The 24,400-nt window shown below is 40.2% G+C and overlaps 1 protein-coding gene and 1 long non-coding RNA gene across 6 annotated transcripts in view; one reads left to right on the top strand and one right to left on the bottom strand.

Moving 5' to 3' along the window:
• kirrel1b (kirre like nephrin family adhesion molecule 1b) overlaps nucleotides 1–24,400 on the top strand; it is a 106,417-nt gene that overhangs the window by 21,018 nt on the left and 60,999 nt on the right. The gene's annotated exons all lie outside the window — the stretch shown is intronic.
• LOC133489148 (uncharacterized) lies at nucleotides 13,717–23,399 on the bottom strand. Its single transcript, XR_009791829.1, has 3 exons — nucleotides 23,372–23,399; nucleotides 17,143–23,281; nucleotides 13,717–16,341 (listed from the first exon to the last, which is right to left on the bottom strand). It is a non-coding gene; the product is annotated as an uncharacterized LOC133489148 (long non-coding RNA).

The following is a 24,400-nucleotide window of genomic DNA, read 5'->3' as shown; positions in this document are numbered from 1 at the left end:
GGGTGTAGTCCGCCTTTCGTCCGAAGCCAGCTGGGGTAGGCTCCAGCCCCCCGCGACCCTAACCAGGATAAGTGGTGTTGAGCATGGAGGGATTAAATAATTGGCTAATAAAAAATTTATTTATTTATTTTAGGGTTAGGAGATTAGGGTTAGGGGGTAATAATAATAATACCGTATTTTCTCACTACCATAAAGTGCACTTAAAAGTCTTAAATTTTCTCCAAAATGGACGGGGCGCTTATAATTCCAAAATCTATAAATGTTGTTGTGTGATGAGCGCTCCGCTTGACTGACTGGGAGCATTTCCTGCTGACACGCTGCTTATATAGAGGAAAAGTGGACGTGGCGGAGGACAGCATGTGGTCGTTAAAGGGGAAAGGGTGCACCTGAAGGAGGACGCTAAAGGCATGCCCCCAGTAGGTATACAGCGCCGGCGTATGCATTGTGCAAAACAACATCGGTTTGGCTAAGGACCCCCGAAAATGGCACCTATAAAGAGACACGCTTACGAAGCACAGTTTAAGCTGCAAGCTGTCAGTTACGCAGAGGAAGATGGGAATCGAGCAGCCGCGAGAGAATTCAAGATCAACGAATCCATGGTTCGTAAGGGGAGGAAGCAGGAAAACGAGTCAAGAAGACGAAGCTGAGTTTCCGCGGAATCAAGGCGAGGTTGCCCGAGTTGGAAGACCAACTCGAGCAATGGATTAATGAGCAAAGAACAGCCGGGAGAAGCGTTTCTACAGTCACCATTCAACTGAGGGCAATAAGGCTTGCAGAAGAAATGAAAATCAAACATTTTCAAGGAGGTCCGTCTTGGTGCTTTCGTTTTATGAAACGGCGCCCTCTATCCATCCGGGCAAGGACTACCATGGCACAGCAACTTCCGGCGGATTACAAGGAAAAGCTGGCCATCTTCCGCTCCTCCTGCAGTAAAAAGATTGCCGACCAACACATCCAGCCCAACCACATCACCAACATGGACGTGGTTTTGCTCACTTTCGACATCCCGGTGAACTACACTGTAGAAAAGAAGGGGACCACCACAGTAGCGATACGCACAACGGGGCCCTGGAAGTTGGCTTTTACTGTTGTGCTTGGTTGCCATGGTAATGGACAGAAACTGCCACCTATGGTAGTTTTTAAGAAGAAGACGCTGCCTAAAGAAAAGTTTTCCACGCGTCAACGTGCCTGTTGATCTGTGACTCCATGCGCGCCCATCTCACAGCTGCTGTGAAAAGCCAAGCGCAACTAAGACTGAGAGGCAACGCCGGGCGAGTTACGCCACTGTATGTGAATGGATTGTGGATGCTTGGGCCAAGGTATCTGCTTTGACTGTTGTCCGAGCTTTCGCGAAATCCGGCATCATTGTTGAACAGCCCACTGGCTGAGACTGACTCTGACAATGACGAGAGGAAACCTGGCGTGTTTGATGGAGAACTTGACCAGCTGTTCATTTCGGATACAGAAGATGAGGACTTTGATGGATTTGCGGATGAGGATTGATCAAAAATAAACGTGAGTACATTGTTAAATACTTCAATAAAGTACAACCGAACTCAGTTTTGCTCCCGCTGCCTTTTTAAAAACATGCTAGCATGCATGCTAGCGTATGTTTTAGCGCGCCTGTGCCCAATAATACAGTGGGCCTTATGTATGTGTTAAATACAGAAATCGACCACGTAACTGAGACTGCGCCTTTTAATACGGTGCGCCCTATGGTCGTGAAAATACGGTAATAATAAATTGTTAAAATAAACTAGTTGACATTTTACATCCACATTTTAACATTTTTAAAATGCATGGACGAATTATTTTCCTTTTCCTCATCATCTTATTTCTTCATCGGCACCTCCTCCTCCTCTTTGTCGTCTTCCTCTCGTAATGAAATGTAAACTGTGACATTTCGTGAAGTGGCTCCTGCCGTCCGGGGGCGTCCGATTTAGGCCGAGGAGCTGCTCTGGGCTCGCTCTGACCCTTCGCTTCCTTCTCTCCTCGCTGCTTTTAATTCCCCGTCTTGGGTAATAATCTGCTTTTTCTCTTTGCCTCCATGTTCGTGTTCTCCAAGTTTATTGAAAAGGATTTCGCCGCGCAGCAGCCTTCAGCGTCTTTCATATTCCAGTATGCGTAGCTTGAATCAATAGCAGTTTTCGGGCTAATTCCGTGGCTCTGCATCAACACCCAAAGGCTCCCTCCCGTCTTGCCTGTAAATGAATATTCAAATGCATATTATAATTCATTTATTTTTATAAATGCATTGACATGCAATGGTTTTTTTTGGTTCGTTTTTTTTTTTTTTTTTTTAAGATATGTTGCTTTGTCTGTTCATTTCTCTCTAGTCTATTCATCTCCCTCAGACTTTCAAATCAGTAGCAAAAAAATGCTAAGAGTAAATACATAGATTGAAGAAATTGAGTATATCCAAGTTTCTGACAGTGTTCTGTTTTCCCACAGTCACAAATTCACCATTATGTGCAATTAAGGTCCTTGTGAAATTGTATGTATGTAAGGAACGGGTAACCCTAACTTGAAACCCCAATTTGAAAGTGTAACCTTTGCTTGATACCCTAATGCAGTCTTAAAATCTGAACATGAAACCCTAATTATGGCTTGAAACTCCAATTTGAAATGCAAGTTTGAAACCATAACTCTGTCTTGAATCCCTCCTCACACATATCCTTGTTTAAAACTCTAACCCAGGCTTGAAACTCTATTTGAAACTGTTAGAAGCCACTGCTTTAAACATCATTGGTTCCATATTATATTGTATAACGTTTGAGCAAATATCGGCCACACTTTGTACTGTGAAAGGTTGCATATATGTTGAGCAACGCATTCACACACCTGACTGCAAGATTATGAAGTATTTTATAACAACACCAAAGGTCAATACCAATGCGCTGGAGATAAAAATGGAAATTCCCACACTTTGTGGGCAAAGTGAGACACAAATAAAGGAAGATAGATTCTGGAAGAGGGCAGCTCATCCGGCGAGACTCTTGTTCAATGATCTCCAGTGCACGCTACCACTTGTTGTCAGACTGCTATTTGCTTAATAGAAAATTGAACAGATTTCTAAGCATTGACTCCCTTTATGAGCTTATCAACCCAAAAAACGGAAAGAACTACAAAACACAAGCTTAAGACCTAAGCCTGTGGTGAAACCCTACTTAACTAAAACTCATTTGAAACCCTTACCCTAGTTTTAAACTCTTATCCCAGTCTTGAAGCCCTAATTTGAAACACAAACTTGAAACCCTAGCACTGTGTTGAAACCCTAACCCTAGTTACTAACCCAGGCTTTCACAGGACATTGAATCGATGGCAACTGGACTGTTCTGTTTGTTCTAGTTGGAGCAAAAATAGTTGAGTTTTCCACACAAACACTGGCTAGTATGTCCTAACTAAGCCTTGCTGCATGAACTGATGAAGCCTGCTCGGAGGAGAGGCGAAACGTCTTCTAAGAGAACAGAAACAGTCCAGCTGCCATCGATTCAATGCTCTAAGAATGAAATGACCTGTTAAATGAGAATATTCACAGGCATAACCCAGGCTTTAAACTGTAATATGAAACACTAACTCAAAACCCTAGCCCTGTCTTAATAATCCTACTGAAAAACCCTAATCCTAGTTTTAAACCCTAACCCAGGCTTGAAACCTTAATTACATCATGAAAATGTAAGCCTAGTTTGAAGCCATTACCCAGGTTTGAAACCCTACTTAGAAACCCTAACCCAGGCTTGAAACCCAATTACAAAACCCCAACTAGAAACTCTAACTGTAGTTTGAAACCCTTACCCAGGCCTGTAACCCAATTTACAAACTCTAACCCTAGTTTTACTCACCTAACCTAGACTTGAAATCCCAATTTCATTGAAACCATAACATTGTCTTGATAGATAGATAGATAGATAGATAGATAGATAGATAGATAGATAGATAGATAGATAGATAGATAGATAGATAGATAGATAGATAGATAGATAGATAGATAGATAGATAGATAGATAGATAGATAGACAGACAGACAGACGTCTGGAGGTAGTATAAGAACCACAACAGAGGTGAGATAAGACATCGATTTGCCAAATTTCCTGGACTAGCACTATGATAGACACAATACAACATGAGGGAAAGTCTACACACGCAGACACACGTCGTCGCTAAAAAGCGCAACTCCACCGTCAAAACTCCGCCGAGGTTTGGATTCGCTTGTCGCAGCACACAAAAACACAATTTTTCTCACTGATGATTTTTATAGGCAACTGAAAAATTCATCAAATTGGAGAAACGTTCCACAGCTTTGAAAGGGTTGTGTGTATGTGTGTGTGTGTTTACATGTGTGTGTGTGTTGCGATGCAGCTTTTCTGTGTCACCGCCGCAACCTCCGGGGGCCTGTGGTCCACGCTAACGTGCACACATATTATATTTATATGGCTTCACGTGCACACGCGTACTCGTTGCCTGCACACCTAAAGACGACAACACACACAATCTACCACAATGCTGCACATACATTCCATGGGAAACTGGCACATTTGCCTGATCAAATTAGACAAATCAGTACTGCTTGTCATAAACACATTGTTTGTGTGTGTGTGTGTGTGTGTGTGCGCGCCCGTGCGTGTGCATGTGTGTGTGTGTGTGTGTCTGTTTGTGTTGTCACGCATAGTAGCAGAGGTTGACCTCGGGCTAGCACAGCTAATTAAAACTGTTCCAGAGAAAACCAGGGAGGAAAGCGAGTGGGAGGTGAAGAGAACAGACCACGAGATAGTTAGTACAGGAATGTGTCTGTGTATGTGTGTGTTTATAAATTAACTGGTGCGCCACTGTCAGATTCGCTGATTGCTCCCCAATAGGTGTTTTCTCTTCAGTTGATTGCTTTTCCCTTGGTTGTTTTTAGGTGTATCCAGTATTGTTTGTTTGGGTTTTAGCTCCCGTCCAATCAGACAGCCCCTTGTATGTCACTGGGTAAGAAAATACAGATACAGTCGCTCGGCCATATGATTGTTATTTGATCATTAATTGCTCCATAATGGCTATTTTCTCTTCAAGCCGAACGTCATCTGACTAAACCCGGAAAACAGGCTGGCGGACTTCCGGTGCTTTGATGACATATTGTTTTAAGCCAAACTTACAAAAAGTGTGTTTTCTTTATGGTTGGTGTCTTCAGACAAAAGTTAAATACAAGTATATTTATCCATCCATTTTCAACACCGCTTATCCTGGTTAGGGTCGCGGGGCGCTGGAGCCTATCCCAGCTGACTTCGGGCGAAAGGCGGACTACACACTGAACTGGTCGCCAGTCAGTCGCAGGGCACATATAGATATGGACAACCATTCGCACTCACATTCAAACCGTCACTGAGTGGGAACTGAACCCACACTGCCCGCACCAAAGTCAGGCTAGTGTACCACTACACCATCAGTGACCAAGTATATTTATTTATACAAATATTATTATAATATATGTAAACAGGAACAAAGCCAAAATATCGGCTCTTGTCGTCTTTGGTGGCTCTGTGGTGACGTGTTAAAAAAAGACATTGTCTGCATTTAAAGTTCCTACAGGTGGTTTGTCACGGTCCACTTTTCCATTCACCCGAACCGGAAAGTAGTGCTTCGACCTGTTTTTCCAAATGCAGAAGTACGTTACGCTTATACTGGATTGATTACTTTCTCCTTTGTTGGTTTGCGCTCCTTCTTGTATTGTCTGTTTGGGTTTACGTTTCTATCCAATCAGATTTCAGTCATGTGTGTCACTGGGTCAGAAGACAAATCTGCCACTGTAGTTTTTAACCCCGTTGTTAATGCATGTTATTGATACAGTAGTTGTCATATTTTTTGTCATTGTTCCCCAGTTGTCTTTTCTCTTCCATTGATTGCTCTCCCATTGGTTGTTACATGCTACTTCCTGTATTGTTTATTCATCCAATCAAATATCAGCCTCATGGGTGTGCCTGGATAAGAAGAAAAATCTGCCCTTTTAGTTTAGAACAGTCTCTAACCCCTTACTAAGGGTATGTTCGTAAATTCACTCCAAGTGCACTCTCCTCACTCTGGAAACACAGAGCGGTGTTGGAGTGTGCCGTTCAGTTATTCAGAGCGCCAAACTAGGAGTGCCGGAACGCGCTCCCATTGCTCTGACTGAGGAGACAGAGCGGCCGGAGCGTCAGGCAGGACGAGATGTTTACAGGCAGAATTGACACATTCAATATGTCGGATGCACTGACGTATCCCTGGCAATGGCCGACACGCTCATTCGTAAATTCATCCAAAATGGAGCGCGCTCTGCCTCTCTGAACACTGCAATCTCAGAGCGTAGTGAGAGCGTTAGACTGACGTTCCAAACGTACCCTAAAGCTTTTCAATTGATTGCTTTCCCTTTGGTTGGTTGAGCTACTTCCTGTAGTCTGGGTTTGAGCCAATAAGAGTTCACCCCTGTGTGTGTCAGAAAAATATGCCCCTGTAGTTTGAAATACGGACACTAATGCATTGTATTGATGTTTTATCACATTTTGTTTTATTTTAGATGTGGTGTGTCAGAATCACTGACTGTTGCCGAAGTCGTCCTTTCTCTTTAGTTGATTGCTCTCGCCATTGTTGCTTTTGTGTTACTTTCTGTGTTGTATCCAGTCAGATTTCATTACTTCCATTTGTCGCCGGGGTGTTATTAGGAATCCCACTTGTGTTAGAGGCAGGACATGCACTGCTACACTATGATTGGCTGCTGTATCCTGGTAGGACACAACCTACTGCTTCCAGACGGGCAAATAAGTATGTGACTTCAGTGTGGTGGCGTTATTATGAATCCCACAAACCATACCGTAACTCTCACTCACTCTAACCCCAACAGTGAAACTAATCCTAACCATAACAAAATCGTTTGTTTTCAATTTGTCCAAATTTTGTCCAATTTGTTTAAGACATATTTGTAATGGTCATCGCATCTGCGTACCCCGCCCTTTCGCCATGAAGGAGCCAGTCATATTGCAGCAGGGGGTGTTCTGCCTAGAAGACAAGTGGGATTTTTAATAACGCGTCAGTGGGCCAGAATTAATCTGCCCCTGTCGTCCCAGTCAGGTGAGAGGGATAACTAAAGTTATGTTCACACCAGTGTTATAATAGTTTTGGATTTTCCATAATGGTTCGTTTTTATTTCGTTTTGACTTTTCTTTTTCAAATTCAGTGAGTTTTAATTAATATTTAGAGCATGTTTGTTAGTTTTTATTAGTTAAATTTTTTTCAAAAATGCTTCATTTTAGTTTAGTTTTAGTTAGTTTCCGTATTAGTTTTATTTATTTTTTATTCAGGGTATTTGTCAAGTGTGAGATAAAAAAAAAAAAAAAAAAAAAAAAAAAGATACAATAACTATTGTGTAGTAAAAAAGTGTCCCGTAATTGCTGTACCAGCACCACGGAGGCTGAGGAACCCACCCAATCAATCAAGAGGCAGAATCGGACCCAGGAGTCCACCCGAGAGCAGCTCGCCGGACGGGACACGTCCCACACCGAGGGACCCAGGGCATACATATCCGATTTATATCCATAAACGAAAGAACGAAAGAGCCCCCGGTTGGATATGAAAAATTCAGAATTGTACTGTTCACATTGGCATGACAAAATCATATATGTCACATTGGGCCAAACAAATCTAATTGACCTGCATTGCAAACTTAGCCCAAGTCGCTAATGACATGCAGTAGCTACCAGTTAGCAGCACAAACTAGAGCATGGTAATAATTATTCTTATCTTGAAACAACATGAAAAACTCTACAACGGAGCCACTGAACTCAAGTGGAAAGAAGGCTACATTTCATCGACAAAGAAGCGGCAGTTTTGGTAAGTTTATCAATATTTTACCACAGTAGTTATCTGCTAGACAAGATGTGTGGCTGCTATTGTGTTAATTGTATTTCTAAAATGCCCTATTAAAAATGGGATTATAGAAGGTCCGTTGGTTGTAAAAGAAGTTATGAGAAAAGGCACTGATGCAGAAAGCTGTGGCACTGGTGTGCAGCGTGTGATGAAACCTCTGGTAACATTCCAAATCAATAGTGGCTGTTGCTGCTTTGACAAGCAGCATGTGGAGACCTGCAAGATCTTGTGTACAGTTTAGTTGTGTCATGACTTTGGACAGAAATAGCCTAGTTAGTTAGCCAATTGCCAGCAGGGGAGGGTTTTGCATAATTTTAAACTCTAACCCAGGCTTAACTCATTCACTGCCATTGACGGCTATAGAAGTCAAATATCCACGGTAAGTGGGAGGGCTGGCAGTGTTAAAACCCCATTTTGAAACCGTAGTCCTAGTTTAAAGCCTTAACCCAGGCATGAAGCTGTAATTTGTAAACCTAACCCTAGTTTTAAACCCTAATTTGAAACCCTAACTAGAAACCCTAATCCTGTGTTGAAACCCTACTTAGAAACCCTAATCCTTGTTTAAAACCCTAACCCAGGCTTGAAACTCTTAATTTGGAATCCTCTTCCTGTTTGAAATCCTACTTTGTGACCTTAATCTACATGTGTCAAACTCATGGCCCAGGGACCAGATCCGGCCTGCTACATCATTTAATGTGGCCCGCAAAAACAAATCATGTGCAGCGACTTCATGTTTCTAGCTAAAATACCAAAATTGTAAATTCTCTTAAACTTCAATAACGTTGAGAATTGCCAGTCTTTTTTGTTATCAGTCCCCCTTTTAAAATATAATGAATAATTCATTAGCTTTTGATTTAAAAATTAGTTATCACCAATAATATGAGGGAATTATACATTCATGTAGTTTCAAAAATCAATTCTTCTAATCATTTCTTTGCTGTTTTCTTTGCAAAATAAAGAAAATGCCTTCCTTTGACTATTTCATTGTTTTCCTCCAGTGCATTCATTACTGTGTACTCCCTGTGTCGCGATATTATCGTTAGCATGATAATATCGTAGCTATTACTCAAATGCTTAAACCAGTCTTCTATGCAGCCTCAGAGTCAACAGTGGATGCCAAACAAAAAAAAAAAAGACAAGTGAGAAAAGTGGAGAAAGCGCCAAGCGGGGTGCGAAAGTGTGAACAGGTGGTGGTGGCACTGTGACCTAGACCGGGAAACACTTTTGAAAAGTACATCCACTGCCTTTATTATTTCATTTCCTTGCATTGCAGTTTATTTATTTATTTTTGTGTGTGTGTTTGTTTTAGCTGGAGGACACACAAGAAGCATGCAGGACGTCGATGTTTTATTAATCGTGCCGCAAATACACAATCGATGTCTCCTTTTATATAATTCATCTCCGGCTTTAAATATTTCACTGTCAACAAGCCAATTAGCTTCACATGTGTGTCAGGGTTTTGGGGCAGGAGGGGGTTGGGGGGGTGGGGGGTGTTCAGATTGAAGTTTGATCTGCTCCTTGTCCCACTTCCTCTGCGTAAGCTCACCCCCAGGAGACTGAAGAAGGAAGGCGGGTGAGCATGTGCCCGTCTTTTTTGTGCGCGCGTGCGTGTGAGAGACAGCAAGGCAACCTCAAAGAGGCAAAACAGATAAACAGATAAACAGACGGATGGAAATAGTCAAAGTGACAGCTAGAAGGGGGAGGAGGGGCTACCGGGAGCTTGAGAGCTGGGCTGAAACCATTTGGGGAATGTATTATTTATATTTTGGACATATTTTTACATAGATATATTTTTGGGATAGTGTATATTAGATGTATTTTATTTTAGGGATGGATGTGTACCGATACCAGATATCGGTATCAGGTACTCATGAAGGCTGCCGATAACAGCCACCAATACTTAACACCTAAGCCTCAAAATGTCCACCTGGACTTTTTTGCTTATTTTGACGATGAAAGGGTCAGAAAATGTTCTGTGAATAAGTGCTTTTGGAATTTTTAATATCTAGCAGTAATTCATAATTTACTACATGTCACAAGAGTGTAATAAGAGTTTAAAATGAAGAGAAACACAAAATCGAAATTTGATTTTAAGAGTTTTAGTGGGAAAAACAATGCAATTGAACATGAACAACAGGTTTTGTATGTTAACAGTTTAAATTTGACATTTATAAAACTATTTACAATAAATAATTCTGATTCTTTGTCTCTAAATGTGCAAAAAATGCATAAAATATGAACTATGTACAGGCTTGGTTTTTTTTGTTTTTTTTATCACACAAGGACATATTTCCTCCCTGGCTCCTCAAAGGCCTTGGTGGTACTGCCCGTAAACACAGGCCCACATCACAGGTCTCACACTTCCAGGGAGTGCACTTGGTGCAGAGTTTGCAGCGCCGTCGCCCCATGCTGGCTCTCTGCCCTTTGGTCTGTCCGCTGCTTGTGGGGAAAGGTAGGTGCTGACCTGGGGTCACCTGAAGGCCAGTTTTCAAGTGAACCCCAAGGAGGTGTGCAGCAAGCTCCTCCCGGAACTGCTGACTGGTCATAGGCCTCTCCTGCAGGCTGGCACAGCGAGTCTTGTGGATGACAAAGGAGTTTGTCACAGCAATGTCAATGTTTATATTTATAGTGTATATTTATGTTACATTACATTTGTATTGGCCGGCACGGTGGGCGACTGGTTAGCACATCTGCCTCACAGTTCTGAGGACCGGGGTTCAAATCCTGGCCACGGCTGTGGGGAGTTTGCATGTTCTCCCCATGCCTGCATGGGTTTTCTCCGGTTTCCTCCGACGTCCCCAAAACATGCGTGTTAGGTTGAGTTGAACTCAAAATTGCCCGTAGGTATGAATGTGAGTGCAAATGGTTGTTTGTTTATATATGCCCTGCGATTGGCTGGCGACCAGTTCAGGGTGTACCCCGCCTCTCGCCCAAAGATAGCTGGGATAGGCTTCAGCACGCCCGTGACCCTAGTGAGGAGAAGCGGTACAGAAAATGGATGGATGGATGGATTTATATGAAATACAGTACATGTCAAATAGGATTAACTACAAACTAAGTTAAAAAAAGAAACATAATATATAAATATAAAACCATGTAAAAAATAATAAACAGTCAATATACAAGTTAGAGCCTATAAATAATATTTGAATATAAATAATAATAAACTGCCATGACTTGTTACTTTATACACGTCTTTATATACTGTATGTATACTTATATTATTTTCTAAACTTTTTTTATATTTATGTATTTTGTATCATTTTGCATTTCTTATAGCATTTTACATATATTATTTTATTATTCTGTATATTTATTTGATTTTTTTTGTTTATTTGTATACCCTATCTTTCAGATGCCATGATTTTAATATGACAAAACACACACATATATACATATATATATATATATATATATATATATATATATATATATATATATATATAAAATGAGGAGTATCTTCAACATTTGCACAATCAACATTGTCCCAGATTATCTCGCTACTCGTCACTTTAAACTGCATACACGCCTTGAAGTCTCGGCGCCCTTTGCGCAATGGTCATTGCACCGGACTATTGCAATATTAGTCATTCGAACTGCTCTAAGTGCTACAGGACTCTGCATCTTTTGCACAATTGTCAAAAAAAAATGTACCGGCATTACCAGACAATTAGCAACCCTTTATTGCTCAGTGACTGTTTTTTTTTTTTTTTTTTTTTTGTCAATGTCTTTATGTCTCATAGGTGCTCTCTGTCAATTGACTGTCTGTTGTCATACTAGAGTGGCTCCAACTACCGGAGACAAATTCCTTGCGTGTTTTTTTGGACATACTTGGCAAATAAAGATGATTCTGATTCTGATATACACACACACACACACAGATCTTTGGGGGGGTAAAGGACAAAAGCCAACTTCTATCTGCCTCTTAGAAGAATCACTAACACATTCCCCGATTTCCATCCGAAGAACAAAAAGCGCTTCCGTCATCTCGCTTGAACAATTCCCCCATTAGAAGTCTGCGTGTGAAATGACAGTTTTTGCATGCATCGTATCCTCCACCGCATCCCACTCCCATTTCAAAAATTCCCTTCACATTCCCCTGCGCTTCCCGCGGCGAAGGTTTCACATTTTCCTCTACGTTGTAGATGCCAAAAAACCGACTCGGTGGGCCAGAAAACATTGAACATTCATCAAGTTTCCCTGTGATGTCGGCACAAGATACCTCGGCGGTGCTTTGAACATTTCATCTTTACATCAAGAGAGACGTTTTCTTTCAACTGTCAGAGTGTCGTGTTTTATTTTAAAATCTGTACTGTAGCTTTTAGATGTGCAACACGGGGTTCCCCTTGAAAGGATACTTTAGTTTTCCCACTTATTTGCTAGCTTGAGAGTCACGCGCTGATAGAGAAAAGTAACGCAACTTGACGATCAGTTTCAATCGGATTTTTTTAAAAGTTCGCTGGGCGGGTGTGTTGGTGTATGTTTTTAAAAAAAAGATTTTTAGGGCATTACAAAGGGCTGGGCGACATGGCCTAAAATTCCTGTCATGGTATAAAGTTCAGGTTTTCAAATGTGTGTACTAACTGTGCAGCCGTTGTATTACAGTATTTCTCTCCAGACACTGCTAATTTGCTGTTTATAGTTGGTTACGCTCCACTTTAACGCGGTTCCAGCCAGACTTCTGTTAAATGTGTACTGTACTACCTAAGCACCGATTCTGGTGTTTCGCTAATCTAAATTTCACGTTAGCTTGTCAATTAGCATGGTGTCACCTGTTCTCTTTTTGTGCTCAGTGTGCCTCATGATTAGCTGCACCCTATAGTGATAACTATACTTGTCACAAGTGTAGCTAAGACCTGGTCAATACATAAGGATTTTTCAAACCTCAAAAGATTTTTTATCTGTGACAGACCCCACACATAAGTCGGTGTCATCATTATATTTTTCCAATGGCACTGCAGAGAAGATGGATATATGTTTTGGTTTGGTTTTTTAAAAAGACTGTAGGGGGAAAAAAAGGAAATTTCTGTTACAAAACGTGTCTAAAACAGTTGTTTACCTTGGGCATTGTGTTTTTCGCCAACCATATAGCAAAAAAGGATGTGTCAACTTGATAACGCACTAAAGTTTGTATTCAATCAATTCGTATTTGATTAAGACGTTGACAAGTTGAAGACTTTAAAAGTTTTTCCTTCTTCAGTTACATTATATATGAGTTTTCTTGTAATGTGTGGATTGTTGCTGTATCGTGATATTATCTGTATCGTTGCCAAAATAGCACTTTTTTATCGTATTGTGAGTAACTTAAAATGAAAGGCGAATGTTCAACAAAGTGCAGCCTTTAGCTGTGAAATGACTGTCTGAAAATAAACGCTAAAAGAACGTATTTAGTTTAGCTCTTTGGTCTCTTAACTGATCAAATATTCCCTTTTGTGCAGCCTGGAAGGTCCTTAGTAATCGTTTAACACAACCGTGCTGGTCTCTTCAAATTGAAATAATTACTTTTATTGGCATCCACGGGCTACATTTACGAGGGAGAGAAAGCCCGTTGGACAGTTAAAGTTTTAATGTTTTGTCGCATATCTAAATACTTTTGCTTTTTACTTTTCGCAAAAATGGTCAGCGCTTCCAATACTGGCTAATCACGGTACAGTAATGCAGAAAAGATGTTCAGAAAAGTTGCACAGAGCAAACACTGGATGACGGTGTACAAGGTCTCCACTCTAACATGGCCGCCGTTTCACCTCGTGATCACAAACATACAATTGTTTTACTCGGAGCAGAGGTTTTTATTTGAAATGCATGATTACGACTCTCCACTTGGGAGAATAGTTCTTGCTATATACACAATCTTAAAAAAATATTTTTGGTACATGTGAAATAAAATGTTCTTTATGAAGGCTTATGCTCCAGAAAATGGGCATTTAGTATTATTCTTGTAGAAAAACAAATCTAATATTGTGTTGGTCTAATTGGTGACATGTTTTAAAAAGGATATAGAAAAAAATAATAAAAAATAAATCAAAATAATAATAAAAAATAAAATAAATACATATGTGCCTTTAGATATGACCTTAATTCATTCTGTGACCATATTCACAACTTAAAAAAGCTCATATCTCAAATCATCTTTTCCCATTCAAATGGATGGAAATGCCATTAATCTGTTCCTTCCTCCCTCAAAAAACAACATACGTTTATTTGTGTTTTTTTAATAATAAAAAATAAATGCAGTATAACTATGCAAATATAAAACATAATACAAACTGTAAAAAACCTTACAAATACTGTATAATATTTTATATTAATCATGTAATATTGCATTGGTAATTTTTTTAGTAATTGGAGTATGTGTTACAAAAAATAAAAAGGAATAATAATTCTAAACATAATGAAGAAAATAATTATGAATGCATGAAATAATACAAAATATAAGACCATTGTAATATACACTATATTGCCAAAAGTATTCGCTCACCTGCTTTGACTCAGATATGAATATAAGTGGCATTCCATTCTTAATCCATATGGTTTAATATGACATCGGTCCACCCTCTGCAGTTGTAACATCTTAAACTCTTTGGGAAAGGGTTTCCACAAGGTTTAGGAGTGTATTTATGGGAATTTAAGACAATCTTTCCAAAAGCGCATTTGTAAGGTTACACACTGATGTTGGATGAGAAGGCCTGGCTCGCAGTCTCCGGTCTAATTCATCCAAAAGTGTTCTATAGGGTTGAGATCAGGATTGTACAGGCCAGTCAAGTTCATCCACATCAAAATCTCTCATTGTTGTCTTTATGAACCTTGATTTGTGCACTGATGCACAGTCATGTTGTAACTGATGCACAGTCATGTTGGAACAGGCCATCTCCAAACTTTTTCCACAAAGTTGTAAAAGTCCAAAATATTGGCCGCTGAGCTCCAGTGAAAGGAACTCTGAATGCTTCAGCATACCAAGAGATTTTGGACAGGTAAACAGTTTGGGGATTACCCCTTCCTGGTTCAACATGTCTGTGCACCAGCGCAAAAAGCAAGGTCCAAAAAGACATGAATGAGAGAATTTGGTATGAAAGATCTTGACTGGCCTGCACAGAGTCCTGACCTCAACCCGATAGAACGTCTTTGGGTCGATTTCGAGTGGACAGTGACCCAGGCCTTCTCGTCCAACATCAGTGTATGACCTCACAAATATGCTCCTGGAAGACTTGGCAAAAATTCCCATAAAGCCACTCCTAAACCTTGTTGAAAGCCTTCCCACAATAGTTGAAGCTGTTATAGCTGCAAAGGGTAGACCAACATCATATTAAACCATATGGATTTAGAATGGGATATCACTTAAAATCATAGGTGAGTCAAGGCAGGTGAGTGAATAATTTTGGCAATATAGTGTAAAATAGATGTACAAAGTCACATAATGTAAAGTAAGTAAAATAAAGTATATATACAAAATTATATCAAATCTGACAAAATTTCCACTGTCGGTGATGATGATCAAACCCGAAACACGGCACGTAAAACATTTGGGGTTGTTCCTTTGGCAGCACCTGTTGGCGTCTTCTATTTTTTTATTTTTTTTTCCAGGAGTAGCCGAGGACACTTGACCAAACGGTCTCTCCATCCATTCACCCAGCCAGCCTGTCTGTCTGTCTTTTCTGTTTGGCGCTCCGCTGTCCGTTTGGATTTGTTTCCGGGCTGTGCTTCCATGCCTCTGCCCTCCACCCCCCTGCCCAGAACACACCATCGCTCTATTTGTACTCATCCTTTTTCAGTCTGGAGGCATGTCAATCACTCACAATGTGTGTTTGTGTGTGTAATGTTAGTGCTAAAGGTGGAAACCGTGTCGCAGAGTTCAGCCAGGCTAAGCTAAGCTCCTGACGGCTGCTCATGTCTGCCTCAATAGTAAACAAATTCGTCAAGAGAGCATCCGTGTAAATAAGTGAAGTGGTTACATCTTTTTTTACACAGTCTTGGCCTAAAAACAGCACGATACAGACACGTATGGTAACCTGATCTGCATGCGAGAGCAAATCTGCAGCAGAAGTCGTACACCTGAGTGACTTGTTAACTTCTTAAAAGGTGAAACATAAAAAATTGTTTTAGTTCTAGCAAAAAATGACGTTCATAAAATATTATTTTGTGTACATTTAACATAAAATGTTATTTATCAAATGTAATTATTTAAAATTAATTATATGTAATTGGCCGGCACGACTGGTTAGCACGTCTGCCTCAAAGTTCTGGGGACAGCGATTCAAATTTCGGTCCCGCCTGTGTGGAGTTTGCATGTTCTCCCCGTGCCTGCGTGGGTTTTCTCCGGGCATGCCGGTTTCCTCCCACATCCCAAAAACATGCATGGTAGGTTGATTGAAGACTCTAAATTGCCCGTAGGTGTGAATGTGACCAGTTCAGGGTGTACCTCGCCTCTCGCCCGAAGATAGCTGGGATAGGCTCCAGCAGCCCGCGACCCTAGTGAGGATAAGCGGTAAAGAAAATGGATGGATAGATATGTCATTGCTCATTGCTCATTGTGTTGTTTGGGACGGGGGAAGCTAAAAACAAATGGCAAAAAATATAAATACAATATATTAAATAAGTATAAATATATAGGAAAAATAGTGTAAAAAATATGAACATTAATATAAATGTAATAAAATAAAATATGCAAAATTTTATTAGAGTAAAAAACAGGAAAACTAATTTAAAATGATATCTGTATAGTATATAGTTATATAGTATAATATATATAGTATAATATATATAATATAAATATACAAACTAATACAAAATAAATATAAACACATTTAATGATAATGTAAAATAAATACATAAACAATAAACTAAATATACAGTAAATATGAAAAACATAAATTGCATATAAAATGTAGAATAAAGTAAATATAAATAAAAACAAAAATTACGTAAAATAAATATAAAATTAAAATTTTTTAAAACTAACTGCAGAAATACATAAACATATAACAAACATACAATAAATATACCAAACGATAAAGACTAAATATGAAAATAATAAAGTACATCTAAAATATAGAATACATACAGTATAAAACAAAATGAATAAACCAAAGCATATAAAATGAATAGAAACTATATACAGTATTTATTTACTGGATATAAATACTGTCAAATTGTTCAGCTTTCAAAGTATACACATTGTAAATTTGTACTTGCGAGGCTAAAGTCCTACATGCGTACAATATTTCATGACTTTGAGCAGTGTAATTGTTAGAAGGCAGACTTAAGTCTTACCGCATACAACTTCCCATCATCCACTTATCCCCTCTAGAACATTTCATGTCTGACTCTCGCTTCTTCCAAGTTTTGTTCGCCGAGCTTGTTTTTGCTTTTCTTTTTTCCTTCATTTATTCTCTCTCCTCTGGAATCTCATCATCTGGTTCCGCCTGAGCGGAGCGCTCACATCGCCGATTCTTATTGAAGAGGAAGTAACGGCGCGGCGGTTGCTGCTGACTGAGCGCGGCGCTTATTTGGATAATGACTCATCTGCTTGCACGGCGGGCCAGGTCGCGCTCGGTGTATGTGGCTAATGATGGGGATGCCGCATTGTCTGGGAATGTGCACGCACGCACACAATGTAAGCAGGACTGACGCACACATTTCACTTTAATCAATGCTGCTTTTCCTCTTTAAATGGTTGGCAACCCTCTCTGTCCTGTCTCCTGCTGGCCTCCACTTTGTGGATTATTTCTGGCCCTTTTGTGTTTATTTCTACCCTTCAAGGCGGTGGTTTCATCGTGAATAACTGTTTAGAGGAGCCATCGCATTTTGACATGTACATTGTTGCTGAGCTGCTGTTGAATTCTTTCTTGACTGTGTGGATTGTTCCGAATCGTTCTGCTGATTTATAAATGGTAAATGGACTGCACTTACTGTATATAACGCTTTATCTACACCATCACAGTGCCCAAAGTGCTTTACAAAGCCTCATATTCACCCATTCACACACACACAGTCATACACCAATGGAGAGCTGCTGCCATGCAACATGCTGGCAGGCCCACTGGGAGCAAATTAAGGGTTCAGTGTCTTGCCCAAGGACACTTTGACATGCAGACTGTGGGAGCCGGGATTAGAACCTGCGCCCCTTCGGTCGCTGGTGGTGGTTACGATGACTAACTGGTGAGCGGAGCCATCGCATTATGCCTGGTACATTGTACCTATGCCTATGTATGTGACAGAGCATGTCATGGACTATTTTGACTTGGACGTCGTTTATTTGTATCGTGCAGTGTAGCAGTTACATAACAGTTCAATAACTGGCAAGTGGAGCAATCACGTTTATCATTTTCCCTGTGCATGACCAAAGTGTGTTGTGGACTTTTTTGACTGTCTGGATTATTTCTAATGTTCAAGGTGGTGGCAGGTTTTATGAATAACTGGCGAATATCATGGCCATGCACTTTTTTTCTTTTTTTTTTTTTTTTACTTTTTGGATTGCCTCTCACCGTTGTTTATTTCTATTGTGCAAGGTACCACTTTTATTGTGACTAATTTGGGAGGGGAGCAATTGCACTGATTGTGTATACCTGTGCAAGACCAAGCATTTTGTGGAGCTTTTTGACATTGTGGATTATTTCGTTCTGTTTATTTCTGTTGTGCAAGGTGGCGATTATCATAAAAAACTAGCTAGAGGAACAATCACAATAGTTTTGTCACGTATATTGTGCCTGCGCATGTGATCAAGCATGCAGTGGGCTTTTTTTTTTTTAACTTTGTCGATTGTTCTGAGTCGCTGTGTTTATTTCTGTTGTACAAGGTGGCACTTTTGTCTTGAATAACTGGCGAGAAGAGGCATCACATTTAGTTATGTGACAACAACATTGCAGGTGTACATGTGTGATCAAGTCTGACTTCTTTGGATTAATTCGAGTCCTTCTGTTTTTCTGTTTTGCAAGGGTGGGGGTTTTGTCATGAATAACTGACGAGAGGAACTGTCACTTTAGTTATTAGGCCTGCATTGTGCCAGCGCAATCACACTGTTCTTTGTGCTTGACCAATCGTGTTGTGGACGTTTTTGACTTTGTGGATTATTTCTGGTTGTTGTGTTTATCGCTATTGTGCAAAGTGGTGGTTTCATCATGACTAAATGGCGAGAGGAGCCATTGCATTATGCCATGTATATTGTGACTGATCATGCCTTGGACATTTTTTACTTTGTGGATTATTTCTAGTTCTGTGTATTTCCATCATGCAAGGTGGCGGTTTTCATGAACAACTGGCGAGAGGAGCGGCTTTAATTTTACTTTGTGGATTATTTCTTTTGTGCAAGGTGGCAGTTTTATCATGGATTTGTCTAAATTTGATTTGTTTGAAGAGTATTTCTATTTCTTAATTCCAAACACAAAGCAATCTGCTTATACAAACATCATGACCGGGAGAGCTTATAGCTCGCCTCGTTAGCATAGCTGGCCAACCTTGCCAGTCCCACCAGGCCTTGCTTTCGTAGCATAGTGTTAGCATTTTGGTTAAAAACAGCATAGCATTGTTTTATGGATAAATAAATACAGTAATCTCTCGTTTATTGCTTTATTGTTTATCGAAGTAGCAAACAAATTTTTGAAATTATTATTATTGATTCATAATTTTAAAGCTGTATGACTCTTCCCAGACTCTTATTACTATTCCTCACGGTTTAGGCAAGGAAGTATTAATTTGACCAGATAAAGATTACAGCATACGGTTAAAATTCTGCAATATGGCTAATTATGCACGATATAAATATGAAATCTGCATTGCACTGAATCCGCAATAGGTGAACTGCAATATCGCGAGGGAACACTTTACATTCAAATGACTGTGGATGACTGCCGGTGCTAGCCACAAAATATCTCTACTAAAAACCTGAGAGAGACAGACAGACAGACACACACACACACACACACACAACACACACACACACACACAACACACACACTCACACTCATCCCTCGATGCGCTTGGTCTCATTTTTATCGACCGCACAACATTTACGGCCTTCAACCGCTCACTGGCTTTTACATGCACCAAAAGGAAAACCATACACACACACACACACACACACATGCATAAACACACATGGTTTGTGCTCTTTGGGTGATTCTAATGCTATCATATGTGTACAATGTGCTCCAAGGAGAAGCAACGGGGGCCAGGCGGGTGTGTGCTTGCATGCGCGTACACATGTACGCACTTAGTGCTCTTAAGAAGCAATTAGGAGACGAGCAGCAGTAGAGAAGAAGAAGAAGAGGAAGAAGAAGAAGAGGTGAATAAATCATCATTGCCACCAGATGGAAAGAAATTGGACAGGAAAGAAAGAGAGAAGATGAATAATTGAGGGTGTCGTAAAAAGAAAAAAAAGAAATAAAAGTGAAATAAGAGATGAAATGAAATGTAAGAAAGCACAAGGCAATTTACAGACAAGGCTGCAGGGAGATTGTGTGTGCGTGCGTACGTGCATCTGTCCATATGTGCATGTGTGTCTATGTGGTGTGTCTATGTAGATGTTTGTGTGTGCTTGTGAGCGTGTATGTCTGGTATGTATCCATGCGTGTGTGTGAGCCTATATGGGTCCATCATTGGTGTGTGTGTGTGTACAAGTATATACATGTCTGTGTATGTGTGTGTCTGTGTATGCCTATAATAGGCTATGCGTGTATGTGTGTCTTTATACCTGTGCATGTGTGTGTCTTTGTACATTTCTGTCCATGTGTGTCTAGTGTTTGTGTGTGTGCGTGTGTGTGTGTGTGTAGGTGTATGTTTGTTAAATGTCCCTCGGTTGAGTTTTTTTGTTGTGAGTGCGTGTGATTTGCAGTAAGCGCTCAGTTTGCTTGCCGTCTCCTTGGCGATTGGCGTCACGGTGCTGCGCTGCCGCTGGAAAGGAAATGAAAGAGGCGGCAAGGGGATGCTGGGAAATCAACAAACAACGACATCAACAGTCAGTGTGCGTGTGTGAGTGTGTGTGTGGCATGTACCTGTGCTCATGTACGCATGCACGTGTCCATCTACATTTGTGTGTGTGTGCGCGTGTAGTATGGACATGCATTAGTGTCAAACACTGAGTGAAAACACTTTCTAAAATCAGTCATTTTAAAAGTCAGCAGGGTTCTCGGTTTGGCATAGAATAAATGACCCCTGAAAGTGTTTAAGAAGATTGTTTAAAGTATCGCAACTGATTGAAATCAAAATCATCAGAAATTTTAAACTAACATAGCTCTGGTTTGCCTTCTAATACCTCCACCATCTTGCCAGACCCTGCCTAAAAATCAATAGGGTTCTTCCATTAACACCAATTCATAATAAAATGAAGTTTAAATAAGATCTGTTGGGAATTGTGACTGGAACAGAGTGATTTGAAAGCAGTTGCCATTAAGAAAAGCAAACAGTCTGCACGCATTTATCCTCATGAGGGTAAAGGCGGTGTTCACCACTTACAGCTGACCTCGTTCCTGTTCCTGCGTCCTAGTGTGTTTCCTCGTTCCCTGACAAGTGTGAGCCTCAACACCGGCCCGGCTCCAGCGATGAGTCAGCGCCCGTGTCATGCAAGAACCAACAAACGTGACTCACAACGCTCATTTTTACAATCACACACACGCATACGCACACTGATCCAGTACTTACTGCATTTGTGTGTTATATCCTTAACTGATTATAAATAATGCAGGGTGTACCCTCCCAAAAAAAGACATCATTTGAAAATATGAATATCTGAGTAAGTAAATTTTTTTATGTTTCACTTAGAGGTGTATTCCCTTTTGCTGCTATCGGTTTAGACGTTAATGTGTTGGGTTATTATTAGATTATATTGAGGAGGGAGTAAATTTGCACTGTTATACAAGTTGTACAATGACAAGAACTTTATTATCGTCATTGTCGGGCAGACACCCAGTATGTTAAAATGTGGCCAATTTCATGTTTTCTCTAATCGATACGATTGGTCTGTCCCAACGTCGTGTGTTAATTTCATGCATTATTAACCAATTTAAAGTGTTGAAAATAGTTTGAGAACAAATTGCTTAACTCTCTTGGACACTTGAACTGTCTGAGAAGTAAAAGTCCGCCTCTTCCTCACTAAAGTGGAGCCGTGCGGCATTATGTCGCCTCAAGACTTAAAGTCTGGATGTTTTTTTTGTTTTTTTTTAGAAAATAACGAGTGACAATAGGTTAGATACATTTAAGTAAGCCTGTTTTGCTAAAAAGGATGGCTGGAATGCTTTGGTGCAGAAGGAAATGGTCAGCCTTGAGGGTATAAATTAGCAATTTTTGTAGTGTATTCAACTAGCAATTGAACATGATTTAGGGGTGGTGCTGTGTTGATCTTGGTGCACAATGGTATATGATTGCAATACAAGGTATAATACTAATGTTAATGATGCAATGTTTGGTAACTCCAAGTATTTTTTTTTTTGGAAACGCGAGGATTCTGCCCAACAGCGCCATTATACAACACATGCCAACATCGCGGCACTTGTCGGTACACTTAAGAAGACATTTTATTTCATTTGTCATTTTATTGTATTTCTTATTGTCCTTCAGTTTTTATACTGACCTATTGTCTTTTTTAGTCTTTTTAAGTTTAATTCCAGTGTCTCGTCATGTTTATCTCAGAGAAGCACTTTTGGTTGCATTTTTTTATGCATGTAAAGTGCTATATAAATACAATTTGATTGAACAATGACTATAATAAATGTTCTCGTACAACCACTTCTACGCAGTGCATGTTAAAAAAAACTTGCTTACAATTTAAGTTATTGGTTCATGTTGATGACATGATTCTGTAACTTGTGTGGTGTACATTACCAAGTAATGGGTACGGTTAAGCTAATGCTTTTTTTATACTGTGGATAAGTAATATTACTGCCACTTGGCAGCTGCTGAAAGTAACTAAAACGTTACTTTTTTCTAACTTAGTTACTTTTGAAATCAAGTAATCAGTAAAGTAACTAAGTTACTTTTTCAAGGTAACTGTGGCAACACTGCACACATGACTGAAATGCTCCAACAGAAAATACTGAAATACTCTCACACTCATAACTGAAATGCTCTCACATGCGCTACTGAAATGCTCTCACACACAAACAACTGAAACGCTCCTGTGCACACTACTGAAAGTGTTTTTGCTACACTCACAACTTAAAAAAATGTTCGCTCTCACACACCGCTGAAACGCTCTCACACACTCGGTTGTTGCAGTAATATTCCACCTCGCTCCTTTCCGAATGAAAGAGCCATTTGTTTTCCATTGACGACAAGGTAGCTTTCAAAAGGCCTCCTCCCTTTGTGGAAAACCCTGCCGTCTTCTTTCAGCAATCCTGCTAACTCAGAGCAAACTCGAAAGGTGGGACGGCAGACCTCTGCAAATGCCAAACCGTCCTAATTTGGAGCATTCCAATATCTGGATTGTAAGAGCGGGAGAGAAGGCAAGGAGAAACGAGGAAGGATGTTGTAAATAAGGGAGAGTACGCACACGGGGAGAGGAACTCACCAGGGAATGCTGATGGTGGAGAATGCCGTGTGTGTGTGTGTGTGTGTGTGTGTGTGTGTGTGTGTGTGTGTGTGGGCGGGGGATCTGTGTTGCAAGAAGGAGGGATGAGGAAGGCGGTGGTGTATCCCGTAGGGTTAATTACATCTCTGTTCTCTGTCAGTATGATTCTCCCGTCTACAATCTGAGCCGCTGCCGCCGCCGCTCCAGGCTGACTGGACACACACACACACACACACACACGCACATACGCTCACACACATATCCAGGACCTGTAATGTCCATAAATTAGCTAAAAATGACGCTATTGTTTGACCTTGGATATTTGAATAAGAAGCTCAAAGAGTTTGACATTAATTGTGTTGTGTATGAAATTTCCATAAAGCCATTATTCAAAACCAGTTTCACTTAGCAACATGAATTTGGTTGACAGGTTTGGTCCTGAGTAGATTCCCAAAAAGTCTCAAGAAGCCATGCCTGAAAAAAAAACAAGCAAGTCAGCCATTTTGGTTTAAAGCGGACATTTTAGGTTCATCTCGGCAACCTCCAAGAGTCTTTCTAAAGCCATACTCAAAACCAGTTTTATATAACAACATAAAATTTAATAGCAATGTCTGTAATCAATAAACCCACAAAAAAATGTCAAGAAGCCATGCTTGGAAAGTCAGCCATTTCTGCTCGTATAGTAAATTTTAGGCTCATTTTGACCACCTACAAGGGTCTGTCTAAAGCCATACTCAAAACCTAGTTTCACATAGGAACAAGAAATTTGGTATGCTTATTTATCATGAGTAGACCCCCCAAAAGGTCTTGAGAATTCATGCCCCCACAAAGACATCGGAGGGCAGTCATTTTGGTTTTAATCAGCCATTTTATGTTACTTTTGGCCATTTCCAGGGGTCTTTCAAAAGCTATACTCAAAACCTACTTTCACATCAGCCCATTTTCCATTCCGCTTATCCTCACTAGGGTCGTGGGTATGCTGGAGCCTATCCCAGCTATCTTCGGCCATAGCCGGGGTACACCCATGGA

This window comes from Phyllopteryx taeniolatus, chromosome 14, assembly GCF_024500385.1.
Source record: "Phyllopteryx taeniolatus isolate TA_2022b chromosome 14, UOR_Ptae_1.2, whole genome shotgun sequence".
In the NCBI taxonomy this organism is placed as follows: Eukaryota; Metazoa; Chordata; class Actinopteri; order Syngnathiformes; family Syngnathidae; genus Phyllopteryx; species Phyllopteryx taeniolatus.
This window is presented reverse-complemented; position numbering and strand designations above follow the sequence as displayed.